Here is a 10,571-nt window from a genome sequence, read left to right as displayed (position 1 = left end):
AGCGAAGGAAATGAGAGTGTTTTTTTTTTTTTTTTCCAGCGTTGTTCGGATAACCAGAGTTGAATTGTATTATTTGGTTCAGAAATCTACTACCGAAATAATTATTTACTTTCGGAAGTTGTTGTCCGAACAAAGTTATTAATTTCGGAACTTATTGTCCGAACAAAGTATTTAAATTCGGAAGTTGTTGTCCGAACAAAGTTAACTTTTACAACATTCAACTTCCGAAATTTTAAAAAAAATTCGGACAACTACTTCCGAATGAAGTAATTTTTTTTTTTCCCATTTTATATTCCAAATTTGCAAACTGCAAACTAAATTTACAGTTTCGAATTGCAAATTTATGTTTATAATGCCATTAAAAATTTGTAATGTTATACAAAACATGTAGGAATATGTGTCAACTGAAGGAAGTTAGGTTTGCGTGGATTTTGTGTTGGATCACACTACTCAATTCACAACTGAACAGGTTCACTCTACGAAATTATAATGATTATGTTTCAAATTGCTCACCAAATGTAAATGTTTGATAATAAGAAAATATCACTTACAAAATCAACGACCATTGTTACCATTTCATTCTAAAAATAAAATGTCATTACAATGTCATTACAATACCATTGTTGCCATTCCATTGTAATAAGAAAAATGTTAACTACTGTTACCATTACAACAATATCATCTTACAAAAATCACCAAAAAAATTTTATCAACACGCAAATAACATGTCACGAATCAGCTGTATTCGTACGCCTTAGCCTACGACTGTATGTCAATGTCGAAGATGGAAAGTGACCTCCAGTATGACTAGGTCCAGCAGAACTAGGTCTAGCTTCGTCAATGTGCTGACCTTCAAGGACATGCGTCATACTCTCGATAGCTTGGTAAAGTCGATAAGGATGTCGAATCCTCTCCTCATAACCAGCGTCAATAATAGGATGTGAAATCTGCAGTGCATGTGCAATACACTGCATTTGAAAAGAATATCACATTTTAGGGAACATATCAAAAAATAAAAAGTAAGTTACATATGCATATGAGAGGATAATAGATTACATCGGCATGTTCGCTGAAATCCGGATGGTCATGGACACGTGGTTCATTAGTGTGCTCAACATATAGGTGCGTGATACTCTTATACCAATCCATGTAACCCGGCACACATTCCCAAGGTTGACGAACTGGTGTGCTCCTCCGTTGCTCAAATAACACGTGGTTATCCCAAGCATCCCAGATCCTATCCAAGTATCTATACATGACTGTATATCGTGCAGATATGTTTCCTCACGCACCACGACTGGGAGCTAGCGGTGCATCTGGGATGGTTTGAACCCTGCCAAACTGCCTTAGAACTCTATCTGGATGATAGGGTTCGACAACGTCTAAGCACTTTAAGCATCCATGGTAGAACGTAACCGGGTTACATGGATACCGGTCTCTGTAGCTGTGGTATGGATCCCAAATAACCTGTAAACGTAAAATGTTTTTGAATTAAAGTATATAAAGGGTAAGATAAATGGAAAGTATTAAAATTATCTCAGGATGAGTAAACTTACATCAGTAGGTACCAAACTGTCAAGCTCGGCTCGAAAAGATTTCAAATGCTTAATGGAGGAACCCGCCTCTCTCCTAGATGCCCAATGGTACACGTGTGGCATGTCTTCATTGTAGCCCATGTTCTGATGAGGTCGGAATGCTCAGAAGTGCTCATAAATCCACGCCTCCAAAAGAGTCATATAACTACCCATCTGCTTAACCTCAGACCGGCTAGCATACCCCAACTTTCTGTATAAAAATGCTAATGCAGCAGCACCCCAGGCGTGTGTGTAATGAGTGTGTGTGTAAGTAAAGAGAGTGTGTATAAAATTAATGAGAGTGTGTGTAAAATTATAATAAGTGTGTGTAATGAGTGTGTGTAATGACAGTGTGTGTAAAATTATAATAAGTATGTGTAAATAAAGAATGCCCATGCAAACAACAATATACATGCCCATGGTGGGGAAATTATAATAAGTGTTTAGTCAAGTGAAATTACTAATAAGTGTTTAACAAAATTATAATAAGTGTGTGTAAATTATAATAAGTGTTTTAATATACAGCAGAAGGAAAAAAAAAAAAAAAAAAAAAAACTTGTTCGGAAGTTCACAACCGAAAATACATATTCTGTTCGGAAGTTGACATCCGAAACAAAAATATAATTTCGAAAGTTGAGTGTTGTCCAAATTCAATTTTTTCGGAAGTTGACTATCGAAACAATGTAACATTTTTGGAAATCTACTGATGAAATTATTGATTACTTTCGGATTCCTACGTCCGAACACATTGTTATATTTCAGTTAACCAGTTCCGAACGACGGTTCCAAATCAAAAACTCTACATTCCAAGTGAAAAACTCTACAATGAGGATTGAAAATGAGGATTGAATAGGAATGATGATTCAAAAGTAAACTCACCTAATGAGGATTGAAAATCTGATGGAATGCTTCAATGGGATGCAGCTTCGTGGATGAAAATGCTTCAATGTATTTGCACACCTGGGTTGCTCACGGTAAGCTTCTATGTGATGGAATGCTTCAATGTATTTGCACACGGTAAGCTTCAATCCTCAAGGTTGAAGATGTAGCTTCAGTTTCAATAGGTGTGTGTATTTGCACTGTTAGGAGAGCTGGGTTTGGGGTCGGGGGTGTATGTGTGTGTATGAGGGTAGATTTGGAACTCATCGTGTGTGTAGTGAGTAAACTGATTAGAAATTAATTTTTTTGGTGTGTGTAGTGGGAAGGATGTGCAAAGAGGGGATTAGGTGTGTATATAGAAGCTCCCATTAACTTAATGATTAATCCATCTAACTCAAAGTGAGTTAACTCACTCCCATTTAACTCAATGATATATATATATATATATATAAATATATGTATATATATCTCTGTACACAGAAGAGAGAGAGAGAGAGAGAGAGAGAGAGAGAGAGAATAGGGGAATACCATTGATGGAGTCAACCTAATTCATGACCAAGCACTGAACCCAAACCAGCACACCACCAGTGCAAAACGTAACCTCACAACGCTGGGAAAACCAGTAAGGCAACCATAAATTTGAACCAAAACATAGCCCAAGCTAGAGTAGAACCAAATTAGTATTGGATTATTTTACTATCACTACTATCATTACCACCACCACTACTATGCCATCGCCACCGCCATCTCTACCACCACCACCATCATCACAATATAAAAATTAAAATGTTCAATTTGAAAATAATAAATAATAAATTTGATTTTGTTCATATCAAACAACTTATTTTTAATTCAGCACTTAAATTTTTATCAAAAAGCTTTTTAGCTTAACAAATTTCGCATTTAAATTTTTATCAAAAAGTTTTTTAGCTTAACAAATTCAGCATTCAGATACTTAATTTTCAATTTTTAACTTTTAGTTTTATCAAACACCATCTTTGTCTTTTTGTTAATCGATTTTGATTAGTCACTGCTTTAGTCATTTTTCAATTCAAAAATGTTAGATATTTCAAATGAACTAACAAATATTCTATTAAATCTTTAATATAGATCCAATATGGTGTGGTCCCACGCCACACATAAGTATTTGAAAGTAGAATATTTGATATACTTATTTGGGATTTCTAGTATTGCTAAGTTTAATTTGCTCTACTTGAATTGGCAGATAAGGTCTTATTATTAATACAATTCTTTTTCTCTTTATGAAAATAAAAACAAAAATAAATAAATATGCAATTTGAAATCTAAGCATTTATGCTGTAAGAAATCATAAATAAGAGAGAGGATAAGCATGAAAACTTAAAAATAGAATTAACAAACAACAAAATTTCATTTTTTTAAAAAATAAAAATTAATAATAAAGCAATAAAAGTAATACACCTTTAAATACAAATTAAAAGAAAAATTAGTCTAAGGTCCCTCTCCCATTTTTAGTAATGGAAGAGATCCACAATATTATTTTATAATGTCTAAAGTTCCTCAACCCTACACCTATATATCACAGAAAAATTTGACTTTTTCAAATCAAATCAAATCAAATCTCATTTTTCTCTCTCTCTCTCTCTCTCTCTCTCTCTCTGTTTCTTCCCTCAAAATCTCACTTGATCGAATCCCTAAATCTCTTCCGAAAACGAATCGGAATCCAAACCCAACTTCGAATCCAAATCCAAATTCAGAGTCGAAATTGCATTTGAGTTCATCAACATCACGTAATTTCCTCTCTGAATTTGCAAATTCATCAATCCAAATCTGGTGACGTAATTTGATTATACTGCCCTAGATTGTTAAGCTCAGGTTGGTTTCGTAGGAGAAGAAGCAACTTTTTCGACAAGTAATCGATGAATTCAACCCCACTACCTCCACCCTATTTTTGCTTCAGCTTCAGCCTCCTTCCTTCTCGTGCGCTTCAACATAGCGAGGAAGAAATTTCTAGTGATGAGATTTTGGGCCAGATAGGAAAAGTCCTTGCATATTGTATTGCAATTTCTGGTGATGAGATTTGAGTAACAAGTTATAAGCCTGTGGACCATCCCCGAGTTTTTTAAGGGCTTGAACAGCTGAACGAAGCTTAACCCAACGAATAGAAGGCTGGCAAGCAGCCTTTGCAAGTTGATCGGCTAATTTTTGTCTTTGTTATGTGATAATAGTCTTCAATGATATGAGTGTAGGCGGAGTCAATGTTTTAGTAGTGAATTCTGGGGTAACATTAATGTTCTAGACCCAGTTACAGTTAGAATCAAGAAAGGTATCTGGTTGGTTAAAATTTCTCTGGCAGGTGTTTGGTTTGTTCAAATTTCTCTGGTAGGTCTTTGGTTCAAATTTCTCTGGTATTGGATTTTCTCTACATTAGCGATTTTTTCAACAAAATCAAAATTTCTCTAGAGAGAAACAAAGAATTTCTCTAGGTTTGATTTCTATTTTTCAACTCCAAATAGATTGTTCTTATTGCATTTATGGTTCTGACTTTGAATTTTCTCTACATTAGCGATTTTTTCAACAAAATCAAAATTTCTCTCTCTAGAGCTAATGTGTGAACCATGGAACATATTTTGCTTGAGGTTTATAATCTTTAACCAGAAAAGATTGTGAGGGAGAATTTCTCTGGGTTGGAAAGAGGGATTTTCTCTGATTTGAGTGATTTTCTCTGGATTGGAAGGGGATTTTCTTTGAATTTAAGTGAATTTCTCTAGGTTGGAGGGGGATTTTCTCTAGGTTTGGGTGAATTTATCTGGAGTGGAGGGGAGATTTTCTCTGGTTTTGAAGAATTTCTTTGGATTGATGTGAATTTCTTTGGGTTTGAGTTCTGAAATTTTCTTTCATTGCAACAAGGGTTTTGCTCTCATCTTCTAAAGGATCAATTTTAAGGGATTTCCATGAAAGACGCACTCTCAAGGTATTGTGATTATCCAACTGACTCCTACTTACCCAATTCAAAAGTCCCAATGCACACATCCAGACTTCACGTTGAAGCTCCAACTTCAGCTTCTTCCATTGAGGTAGAAGTGAATGCACTCATTCATTAAGCTCCAAGTTCAGCTTTTTCCATTGAGCAGAAATGCTCATTCATTAAGCTCAAAGTTCAGCTTCTTCCATTAAGGTCCAAGTTCGTAGCTTCTCAACTTTCCTCATTTGTAGCTTTAACCTTCCTCATTCGTAGCTTCTTCCTCATTCATCATTGTTATGGAAGATTTGCCATCTGAAAATCAGCAAATAAGTGTTTATGTGAAACAGAGCGAAGGAAATGTGAGTTTTATTTTATTTATTTTTTCCCAGCGTCGTTCGGATAACCAGAGTCGAATTTTGTTATTTGGTTTGGAAATCTAGTACCGAAATAATTATTTATTTTCAGAAGTTGTTGTCCGAACAAAGTAATAAATTTCGGAAGTTGTTGTCCGAACAAGGTATTTAAATTCGAAAGTTGTTGTCCGAACAAAGTTAACTTTTACAACATTCAACTTCCGAAATTTGAAAATAAATTCGGACAACTACTTCCGAATGAAGTAATTTTTTTTTCCCCATTTTATATTCCAAATTTGCAAACTGCATACCAAATTTACAGTTTCAAATTGCAAATTAATCTTTATAATGCCATTAAAAATTTGTAATGTTATACAAAACATGCAGGAATATGTGTCAACGCGCGGATTTTGTGTTAGATTACACCACTCAATTCATAACTGAACAGGTTCACTCTACGAAATTATAACGATTATGTTTCGAATTGCTCATCAAATATAAATGTTTGATAATATTTATTTAACTTTGTAGGCATTCAAAAGTAATGATGAATTGCTCAACTGGGTACGTGAAGTTGGAAAGAGAAATGGTTTGGTCATTGTAATCAAAACATCACACTATGGTGGAGGGAAAAAAAGACCCAGGATGTATCTTGCTTGTAATAAGAAAATATCATTTACAAAATCAACGACCATTGTTAGCATTCCATTCTAATAATAAAATGTCATTACAATGTCATTACAATACCATTGTTGCCATTCCATTGTAATAAGAAAATGTTAACCACTGTTACCATTACAACAATATCATCTTACAAAAATCACCAAAAAAAAATTCATCAACTAACAAATAACATGTCACGAATCAGCTGTATGCCTATGTCTAGGCCTATGACTGTATGTCAATGTCAAATATGGAAAGCGACCTCCAGTATAAGTAGGTCCAGCAGAACTAGGTCCAGTTTCGTCAATGTGCTGACCTTCAAGGACATGCGTCATACTCTCGATAGCCTGGTAAAGTCGATAAGGATGTCGAATCCCCTCCTCATAACCAGCGTCAATAATAGGATGTGAAATCTGCAGTGCATGTCCAATACGCTGCATTTGAAAAGAATATCACATTTTAGGGAACATATCAAAAAATAAAAAGTAAGTTACATATGCATAAGAGAGGATAACAGATTACATCCGCATGTTCGCTGAAATCCTAATAGTCATGGACACGCGGTTCATTAGTGTGTTCAACATATAGGTGCGTGATATTCTTATTCCAATCCATGTAACCCGGTACACATTCCCAAGGCTGACGAACTGGTGTGCTCCTCCGTTGCTCAGATAACACGTGGTTATCCCAAGCCTCCCAGATCCTATCCAAGTATCTATACATGACTGTATATCGTGCGGATATGTTGCCTCGCGCACCACGTCTGGGAGCTAGTGGTGCATCTGGGATGGTTTGAACCCTGCCAAACTACCTCAGAACTCTATCTGGATGATAGGGTTCGACAATGTCTAAGCACTTTAAGCATCCATGGTAGAACGTAACCGGGTTACATGGATGCCGATTTTTGCAGCTGTGTTATGGATCCCAAATAACCTGTAAACGTAAAGTGTTTTTGAATTAAAGTATATAAAGGGTAAGATAAATGGAAAGTGATAAAATTATCTCAGGATAAATAAACTTACATCAGTAGCTACCAAACTGTCAAGCTTGGCTCGAAAAGATTTCAAATGATCAATAGAGGAACCCGCCTCTCTTCTAGATGCCCAATGGTACACGTGTGGCATGTCTTCATTGTAGCCCATGTTCTGGTGAGGTCGGAATGCTCGGAAGTGCTCATAAATTCACGCCTCCAAAAGAGTCATATAACCACCCATCTGCTTAACCCCAGACCAGCTAGCATACCCCAACTGTCTATATAAAAATGCTAATGCAGCAGCACCCTAGGCGTAAGTATGAATGGATCCCAAATCCATCAATAAGCCAAGGTAAACAACAGGAACCCTGCCGCCACTCTTGTCACTGAAGAGTGTACATCCCAACAGAAACAACAAATAAGCTCTAGTAGTGCACTGTATAGCCTCCTTGGGGTCTAAATCTGTGACACTAGCAAATTGACTTCGCAACCACTCAAGCCTGACTGAATTGCCACCAGCAGAAGAAACCTCTTCATGTGCTGCACGTTCAATAATCCCTAAGCCATAAACGAGTAATGTAACTCCATGATGATCTGTCACATCTGGTACGCTAACTTATTTGCCTAAAATGGGAAGGCCAAGAATAGTGCCAACATCATCCAGGGTCAAGGTCATCTCACAAACTGTCATGTGAAATGTGTTCGTCTTAGGTTGCCATATCTCAACAAAGCTGGAGATTAGAAGCTTGTTGACGAACCGATAAGTGCAACGAGCTAACTGTGACAGCCCAGATTGCTCAATAATGGCTTTGAATCTGGTGTTGTTCTCTACTGACCACCATGGCCATGCAAGGATCTTGGAAGAGTGATTATGACACTTTAGGGGCCCTCGTTCCTATAACACAAATGATATCTCATTAGAAACTACCATACAACACAAAAAAAAAAAAAAAAACTCATATACAAATGAATTTCACTTTTACTGAGGAATGTTTACCTTCCCGTACCAAATAGCTGCAGCCACATGACTATTGAAACTTCGCAATATTGATGGATCAGTTGGTCCACCTGGAAAAGCATGAGTAAGGTACTCTTCCTGGACAGTAGGAGAATCGGGTAAAGAGGCGTCCTCCACAGCAATGTCAGGCATATCATCACTTTCAACTCGTCTTTGGCTTCGGCTTCTACTTTGACTGGCACTGGGGATATCATATTCTACTGAAACTGGATCACGACCTCGACCACGACCTCGACCTCAACCTCGTCCTCGCCCACGCCCTTGTCCCCGTTCATGGTTAACATCCAATTCACGACGTCGTCTATTTGAAGCAGTAAGTGGGACACGTTGTTGATATTCAAAATCCATATTCTCTGCAAAAATTAATATACCCAAACAAAATAAAATTAAAAAAAAAATAATCGATCCTAGTGCATTACTAATGCTCTTATTCCCTAATTCTATCCCCAAACAAAGCTATACCATTTTTCAATTCCATGTTAGTACCCATTGAAGCTCAATATGAGATTACCACAAATGTAAAAATAATACACAAAAGAAAGGAGAGAGAGAGAAAAAAAAAAAAAAACCCACTGTTCGGAAGTTGAAAACCAAAAGTATATATACTATTCGGAAGTTGAAATTTGAAACAAAAAATTAATTTCGGAAGTTGATTGTTGTTTGAATTTAATGTATTCGGAAGTTGACTGCCGAAATAATCAAAAAGTTTCGGATACCTACTTCCGAACAAATTCCTTAATTTCGGAAACCCAATTCCGAACGGTTTGTTTACAATCTGTGGGCCTTCGTTCGTTTTCAAAATGAAAAAAACAAAACTCTACGTTGCAAATTAAATAGGAATGATGATTCAAAAGTAAACTCACCTAATGAGGATTGAAAATGTGATGGAATGCTTCAATGGGATGCAGCTTCGTGGATGAAATGCTTCAATGTATTTGCACACTTGGGTTGCACACGGTAAGCTTCTATGTGATGGAATGCTTCAATGTATTTGCACACGGTAAGCTTCAATGGGTGTGTATATCCTCAAGGTTGAAGATGTAGCTCAGCTTCAATGGGTGTGTGTATTTGCACCGTTGGGAGAGCTGGGTTTGGGGTCGGGAGTGTGTGTGTGTGTGTGTGTATGAGGGTAGATGTGGAATGAACCGTGTGTGTAGTGAGTAAACTAATTAGGAATTAATTTTTTTGGTGTGTGTAATGAGAAGGATGTGCAAAGAGAGTATTTGGTGTGTGTAAATAGATGCTCCCGATAACTTCCACCTTATTGCAAATTTTTTATTCTTTTTTATTCCCCACTATTTTGCATTTATTTCTTCTACTTTCAATTTTTCAATAATTCTCCCAAAAACATTATATGCTTGTTTATAATGTAAATTGTGTTTGAAATTTTGATTTTCTTTCGAGTTGTTATATATATGATTGTTTCCTGATATATATATATATATATATATATATATATATATATTTTGCAGATAGATCAAATCGGAGAGTGGAGTTCTATGATTTTCCCCAAGTAAATACCGAGTCAAATGTAAGTCAACTAAGGGAGGAGAATGCTAATAGAAGCGATGAGAATGAGGAAGCGGAAGTGGAACAGCAGCAGCACGAACCAACCATAGCCATTATTACCAAAGAGCAGCAGAGCAAAGTGGTTGTTGGCAATGGCATCCCATTCATAGATTTTTTCTCAGTTGGCAGCTCTTCTTGGCATTGGTCTTGACACTCCTCTACAAATTTTAAATGATTTTTTTCATTACACAAATATTAATCACTAATTATCTTCCAATTATATTTGCTTGTCTCCATTTTTTTTTTTTTTTTTTAAAAATTAATTGATTGTCCCCTCTATATTAATGTATATCCAAGCTTTGTTGACCAATGCATAGTCAAATATGTTTTTAATTATAATTTGATTTTACTTGAAGGGCCTTGAATACAATAGAGGTATGTACATGATGAGTAGTTCAATCCAAAGCTAAAAATTAAACACTTTAAAACTAATCAATTTTATTTATTATTTTTTTTCTTTCACATAAACAACGAAGCAAATAAGCAATTGATAGCGTTCTTTGCCTTATTTACAGTTATTGTGCCTATATAAGTTGTAAGACTATTTCAATAGTGTTCACCTTATTTACAGTAATTATACCTGTATAAGTTGTAAAAC

Source organism: Camellia sinensis, unplaced genomic scaffold, assembly GCF_055761805.1.
Source record: "Camellia sinensis isolate YWXY unplaced genomic scaffold, ASM5576180v1 Unanchor13, whole genome shotgun sequence".
In the NCBI taxonomy this organism is placed as follows: Eukaryota; Viridiplantae; Streptophyta; class Magnoliopsida; order Ericales; family Theaceae; genus Camellia; species Camellia sinensis.
This window is presented reverse-complemented; position numbering follows the sequence as displayed.